This window comes from Coffea eugenioides, chromosome 10 (genome assembly GCF_003713205.1).
Source record: "Coffea eugenioides isolate CCC68of chromosome 10, Ceug_1.0, whole genome shotgun sequence".
NCBI lineage: Eukaryota > Viridiplantae > Streptophyta > Magnoliopsida > Gentianales > Rubiaceae > Coffea > Coffea eugenioides.
The window spans coordinates 16,220,547-16,228,978 of NC_040044.1; positions in this window are offsets into that span (position 1 = coordinate 16,220,547).

Genomic DNA, 8,432 nt, shown 5'->3' on the forward strand with positions numbered 1-8,432 from the left:
AGTCCCTAAATGTTTCAGAACTTTTGTATTTATATAGAGAGAAAATTTGGTCCAAAAAACTCCGCAGTGGTCATAAAAGTAGATGTTGAAGAACTAGCCCCTAGGCATTTCCGCCTGTACTTCACCGGCCTAAGTTAGGTTCGGGTAGCCTAAGTGAGTTCAACTAGTTGTTCAAAAGGCCTAACTACTCCATAAGGCATTTTCGGAATTTGCTACAATACTACACTTCGGCCAGTAGTTCGGCCATCCTCAGTGGAGTTCAAGCAATCTAACTAATTTTGCCCACAGGTTCGAGTGACCTAACGCTACAGTGCTTCTGCTATAGTAACTTTTTCTAATTTTTCTAGCTTTTCTTCGTTTCTTGAAATCTTCTCAACTTCTCTTGATATAATTGAGATTTGGATCAAGATTTAAACCACCAATTTCCATGCTTCATTACATTGACACTTCCAGAATTTTCTTCATTTTTGAATTTTATTCTTTCAATAGAATAAAACTTTTTTACGACATACTTGACATATTCTTCAATTCTTGATCATTTGTAACCACTTTATCTTGAGTTGTTTTGCAATTATCCTTGTGACAATTGAAGATACATCTGAACTCATTTCCTTTATTTTTGCCCCCAAATCTCTTCACTACTTTCTTGACTTCTCTTTGAGTTGTTGTCTTTGGTGAAACACTTGGATAAAAACTTACTTGATCTCACTTGATACATCATTTCTTACTCATTTGATTCTATCTTTTTGTGTATTGCTTCACTGTAATTTTTGGGATGGCCAAACATTCATCTAAAGATTCATTTCAACTTTATTGCATGTTTACTTCTTCTCCAATCATATTTATACTTTGACATCCTCTTCTTAGATCCAGTTAGAGCATTCTACTCCATGAGCTCCAAGTTTGAATTTACTTCATCTAACAAATCACTTAATTGAACCATTAGTACTTTACATCATTATTTGTTATTCATCAAAATAAGAATTTATCTAGACCATGTGATTTTCAATCGCCCCTTTTTTGATGATGACAAATCATTGATGTGACATAACACATTAAAGTACAATCACACAATATAAACTCAATTATGATTGTTCTCATGAGTTCAATAAATGATCCAAAGCAATTCAAGATTCAAACAAATTAACATTAGTTTGTTATCATCAAAACTTTGAAAATAACAAAGGTAGATTTTTTAATAATCTCTCCTTTTTTATGATAACAAATTAATGATAAACATATAAGCTCAAATCTAAAAAATAATCCAACAATTAAAGCACATTATTTTTCTTCTTCCCCTTTTTAGCATCATAAAAAACAAACAAGTATGAAGGAACATTGTACATGAAAAAAGAATTATAAGAAACTCCCCTTAAAATTAAGCACCTAATATTTTCAAGTGGCTTAACAAAGAGACTCCCCAAAAGATAAAGCATTAGGCTCCCCCTTAATTAAGGCAATATTGATTTTCACTATTTTTTCATCAAATATTTCACCGTTGAAATAAGCATGTAAATCAAGTAAGTACAAAGAAATGATTCAAAGAATTACTTCCCTTCAAAGGCATGTTAACATACAAGAAAATTTATATAAAAGTGATATGACATAAATTAGAGAAATTTTGCATGTTTTTATGATTAATTACTTATGTCCCATATGTTTAAATTGAATAGAAAATTGCTCATTTGGTGTTATATTTATGTCATAGGGAGTAGATTGAAGGGTTAAAGAAGTTGGATGAAAATTGCATGAAGATTTCAAAGTTTAGGGCCAGAATGCAATTTCAAGAATTGGAAGCAAAAGTCAAGTGCCATGGTGTATCACTGGACATCATCTGAAATTGAAAACATTGGAAGATTGCTGAAGTCTGGTGTCGGATTTTGTGACAGCCCCACCTCACCCTAAGGCGAACCAAAGGGTTCGGCGGACCGCCTGCCCAACTCTCGCCAGGACTCACTCACTCATAACTCAAGAGAAAAAAAAAATAACGCACATCCTTAGAAAATAAATAACACACCCATTTCAACTTAATATATACATACTTTGATGCTCAAATCCAAATACAAAGCTTCAACACACCAGAATACTTCAAAGTGTTTACAATACGAGTACAATCAACCCCAATCGGGTACTAACGTGAGTACAATTGTAAAAGTCAAAATAACTAGACTACGCTAGCCTGTATGTCTCACGCATCGCTCGTACCCCCTGTAAGGAAAACAAATGACGTGGAATGAGCTAAAAATCCAGTGAGATTCCAAATAGCAAGTTAACCCTTATTTAAAAGTGCAAGTATCATGTAACAAAGTATTGAGCATGAAAAGTTCATAAAAGTGAGCAATAATACTTCAAGTAGCAAATCTCAAAGTGAGCAAGTGTAAAAGTTTTCAAAAGAAACAATAATCCAATAAACAATAATCACTCCAAAGTATAAGGATACGGATGGCTCTCAGGAGCCAAATTCCCATTGCATCACCAGAGCTTAATCAAGTAATAGTTGACACTCCGTCAACCTTCAAGTAAGTAATCAATCCAGTAGAGCACTACTAATATTACTCTCCGTCCACCATTCACACCCCCTACTGGGCCCAAAATTCTCAATAAATATTGGTGGTAATACTCGAGTATATCGATTAATCGAGAAGATATCACTCCACTCGACATTACTAATTACCCATGATTCGTTATCTAATCGACCAAACCCTTGCCGGCTCGACTCGATTAACTAGCCAGTGGGGTTTGGGGTCCCCAAAGTCGATAAGGTAATACTCCAATCGACTGAATTAAAATAAAAGTACGAAGACGGGAATGAGAGGCACCTCCCACTCGGATTGAGTGTGGTACATACTGCCGCTCCGTACTTACAACTCAAGTACAAGTATATCAAATCAATTGCAATAATAAACAAGTATATAACATATTAGGGCAAGTGCGATAAAGTACACCCTTACCCGATCAACAAATCTCGTATCGTGTATTTTCATGGATCAAGTATTAAAACAAGTGTCCAGTTCAACCAAATATTTGAAAGCACTCACCAAAAGTCTAGTGCCTGTCAAAAACCACGTTCAGGTCCAATTCCTTGGTTGGAGTCCAAATCTGCGATAAAATATCATTTACGAATGTAAAACTTTCTAGAATTCGAAACATGGGAATTTCGCTTCAAGAAAATCAAGTAAATGCAACTCGTTTAAGTAGTGTTCAAGATACTTATCAAATTCTAAGAAATTCATGCTCGCTCTTAAGACTTTGAAACTTGGAAACAAGTATACTTTGAAATACCATTTGAGTCGACGAAATGGAGAAAAGTATAACTATTAGTCATAAATTTCATTTTTTCCAAGGGTACAAGGTCGACCAAATTTCAACTTATATACCTTGATAAAAGAAGGTGCAAATTTCCTAAATGGTTCAAGTAGTAATCACTCTTAACCCTTACTCAAGTCGCAAGTATATTTCTCTAGTTCTCGAGCGTAAATTTGGGCAGTATGCCCTTTGTATTTACCTAATTTTTTAGCCATTTACGACTTCATTATTTTCCTCAATCAAACCCAAAGTTACACACAACATAATTTCATTTCATAAGTTGTCCAATAGGCTCAAGGTCATACAAGTACAAAATCAAGTTAAGAACATGTGCGGAAATGAAGTTTAAGTTAGGAAACAAAAGGCAGATTTGACGTTGTTTTGCGTAACGGACACAACCAAGGCTACGCGTATCAGATTGAGGTGAAATTTATACCGTTTCGAAGCTAAGACAAAGGGCTACAATTTTGATGAAGGTCACTTAATCCAAATTCTAGTGTAACCCAGTCAAATTCCCAATTCACAGAACTAAATTCCAACTAACCGGCCAGTTAACCGTACTACCTTTAAATGGCCATATCTCAAGCTACCAAATTCTGTTTAAGTTGTTCTTGGAGGCGTTGAAAAGATAAGACAAAGTACTAAAACTTTCATGTTTTGGAAAATGGCTAAATCAGCACGGATCATAGTGAATAGACACGGTCAAATGGGATGAACTGTCTAAAACTGATCACTGGATGTATCCTAGGGCAGTGAGGGTATTTTCATCTTTTCATAGGCTACGTTGCTCCAATTGAGCTGAAATTTTGTAGGCAACCATAAAATGTTATTCTCTACAACTTTCATGTTTTGTGCTAAGCCTAATTCAGCTTCTAACATAATGAAATAGAACTGGACAGAACTGAAGCTACAATTTCCAAAAATCTGGAATTTTGCTATATTCAAGCTATAATTCACATTTTTACCTTGAAACTACCACTACCATCTCCTTTACAAGATTATATACCACATATATACATCATACAACACCTACCCCACAAGAAACCCTAACTCAAAAGTCATCCATCCAATCATCAAAATCACTTGAAACAAGCATCACAAGCACAATACTACCATTAATACCCAACTTAATCATGATTAATGGAGAAAGAAAGGTTGATCAGCCATTATACCTCAAGACAAGAGCTTGCAAGAATGATCCTCCACCTCTCCTTGAAATTTTTGGTTCCTTAAACTTCCCAAGCTTCCAAACTAGTGATTAATCGGTTTAGTTTTTCTTGTTTGCACTCAATCAAGCAAAACCCAAGATGGATTGAAGCTTTCTTTCTCTTGTTTTTTCCCTCCAAAGCCACGACCAAAACCAGCAAGAAATGAAGAAAAATCATCTAAGAAAAAAGATAAGAAGGTCGGAATTAAGTTGGTCAAACAACCATGGAATGGTTGTCACTTGTCGCGATGAGATTAGCTTTTAAAAGTTTCTTTTCTCTCTCTTATTTTGGTCCACAATTTCGGTTGGCTAAAGGATATATTTAGGTATGATTTTGTTCAATTAATAACAAGGAGATTAAGGTAATAAAGTATGGGTCAAGTGGTGCAATCAGTCGGTAACGAACAGTACACTTCGGCTCAACCCGATTTTCCTTATTTCGCACGTACTAGGGTTTTCACTTATAATTCACTATCTTTGGGTTATTACTTCTAATCAAACACTTAATATCATCTAAAACTTACTCTTAATCACCAAATTTAGTGTACACATCTCACCAAGTGAGCGCACGGTCAAAATACGCAAAAAGCCCTAATTTACCCGAACAAAGAACCTAAAGGGAAAACCCTTGATTCTATGGTGGATTGTAATTATTGAGGGTGTGAATGAGTAGTAAAGCTATTAAAAAGGAATAAATGCTAAATAAAAGGAATTTTAAGAAAAATATGAGGGATTTTACAATTTCATTGGTTACAATTATGGTTTCGATTAAAATATAAGGGATTTAAGAAAATCGGGTAGTCACAAGTAAACTAAGATTTTTTTTTTCCTTTTGATTAGAATTTAGGGTTTCTAATCTTTAAAACAAAACAATATCTTAAAACAAAAAATAAAATATAGAAACCGTAATATCCTAAAAGTCGGGGTATCACAATCTCCATTCCTTAAAAGAATTTCGTTCTCGAAATTCATTCATTTATTCGTAAATAAGTATAAGCAAAATAAAATAGCTATAAGGGTCAATAAAAGCATTTTCAAAATACATTGAAAATAACATACTTTCTCCTTGAAATTTTCTTACCATCAAAACGATAAACCCTAAGTTAAATGGCAGATCATACCTTCTACGTTCTCTTCCCCCTTCGATGGTCCAGGGTTGGTCTTGGCTGCTTATCGGGTCCCTTTCTTGTCCCGTAATAGGACCGGACAATTAACAATCCAATACTTGGTACTCCCACATCGCAGGCATTTCCCCCATCTTTTCCAACAACTCTCCTTAGTATGGTTGATTTTTTCACAATAGCCATAAGATAAGTGGAGGATTGAGGTTTGATCTCCTTGTTAGACAGCTTTTAGTCGCTGTCCTCCACCTGGGGCTCTTCTCGGAGTATTTTCTTTAGATGTCCCAAAAATTTTCACACCACTAGCTCTTCGACCTACCTTAAAGGGTGGCTTATATCGTTCACCTTGTTCTTTACTTTGATTTTCACTAGGTGCACCTCTTTTCTTTGCATGGAAGCCCTTAACTTGTGCCTTTGCAGTTTCTATCCTTTGGGTTTTCTCCAGATCTTTCGTGAAAGTATTAATTTGTGCCATTGCTAAAACCTCTTCGGGAATCCCTTCGTATTGCCTTTTCAGTTCTATGTTCTCGTGCAATAGCTCAATTTTCTCCGAATATTCGTGTTTCCATCGCCCTTCCCAATACTCGGTTAGTCTCTTTTGGACCTCTATTTCATTTTGAAGAATCTCGATTTCGTTATATATATCATCCAAATGTGCCATCTCACGGATTCAGTGGGACTCAAATGATAGCCTGCCAGGCAGATCAATAGATCAGAGTAAGTAACGAAGTACAAGTGGCAATCTAACTATATAACTGTTAAGTTCCTTAACTCTCAATCCAACCACGGAAGATCAAATGAAACGGACGGAAAAGTAGAATAGAATTAGGGCAATATCGGAACATACTAGGCATCAAGGGAGCATAACCAGGGGTAGAAGAAAGAAATCGGTCTTCGATGAGACTTTCTCGACATATACTATAACCCAATCATTCTCTATAGGAACCCTAACCAGACTATTACTCGATTCGTCCATGATAACACTCCTGGGTATTCAGGTACAAAAATCCACAATAAGGTAATTCACAACTCGAGCCGGCCGGTCCTAAGAGTAAATCACCCGTATTAGAGATTCCTACCCAACATACATATCTAAGATCCCCAACAATAGATCTTTGTTTCACACTTAGTAAGCCAATCCCCACAGTCCGAGAACTCTCTCCCGGCACGAGTTCGACAGGAGCTCTGATACCATCTGTGACAGCCCCACCTCACCCTAAGGCGAACCAAAGGGTTCGACGGACCGCCTGCCCAACTCTCGCCAGGACTCACTCACTCATAGCTCAAGAGAAAAAAAAAATAACGCACATCCTTAGAAAATAAATAACACACCCATTTCAACTTAATATATACATACTTTGATGCTCAAATCCATATACAAAGTTTCAACACACCAGAATACTTCAAAGTGTTTACAATACGAGTACAATCAACCCTAGTTGGGTACTAGCGTGAGTACAATTGCAAAAGTCAAAATAACTAGACTATGCTAGCCTGTACGTCTCACGCATCGCTCGCACCCCCTGTAAGGAAAACAAATGACGTGGAATGAGCTAAAAATCCAGTGAGATTCCAAATAACAAGTTAACCCTTATTTAAAAGTATCATGTAACAAAGTATTGAGCATGAAAAGTTCATAAAAGTGAGCAATAATATTTCAAATAGCAAATCTCAAAGTGAACGAGTGTAAAAGTTTTCAAAAGAAACAATAATCACTTCAAAATATAAGGATACGGATGGCTCTCAGGAGCCAAATTCTCATTGCATCACCAGAGCTTAATCAAGTAATAGTTGACACTCCGTCAACCTTCAAGTAAATAATCAATCCAGTAGAGTACCACTTACACTACTCTCCGTCCACCATTCACACCCCCTACTGAGCCCAAAATCCTCAATAAATATTGGTGGTAATACTCGAGTATACCGATTAGTCGAGGAGATATCACTCCACTCGACATTACTAATTACCCATTGTTCGTTATCTAATCGACCAAACCCTTGCCGACTCGACTCGATTAACTAGCCAGTGGGGTTTGGGGTCCCCAAAAGTCGATGAGGTAACACTCCAATCGACTGAATTAAAATAAAAGTACGAAGACGGGAATGAGAGGCACCTCTCATTCGGATTGAGTGTGGTACATACTGCCGCTCCGCACTTACAACTCAAGTACAAGTATATCAAATCAATTGCAACAATAAACAAGTATATATCATATTAGGGCAAGTGCGATAAAGTACACCCTTACCTGATCAACAAATCTCGTATCATGTATTTTCATAGATCAAGTATTAAAACAAGTGTTCAGTTCAACCAGATATTTGGAAGCACTCACCAAAAGTCTAGTGCCTCTCAAAAACCACGTTCAGGTTCAACTCCTTGGTTGGAGTCCAAATCTGTGATAAAATATCATTTACGAATGTAAAACTTTCTAGAATTCGAAACATAGGAGTTTCGCTTCAAGAAAATCAAGTAAATGCAACTCGTTTAAGTAGTGTTCAAGATACTTATCAAATTCTAAGAAATTCATGCTCGCTCTTAAGACTTTGAAACTTGGAAACAAGTATACTTTGAAATATCATTTGGATCGACGAAATGGAGAAAAATATATCTATTAGTCATAAATTTCATTTTTTCCAAGGGTACAAGGTCGGCCAAGTTCCAACTTATATACTTTGGTAAAAGAAGGTGCAAATGTCCTAAATGATTCAAGTAGTAATCACTTTTAACCCTTACTCAAGTCGCAAGTATATTTCTCTAGTTCTCGAGCGTAAATTTGGGCAGCATGCCCTTAGTATTT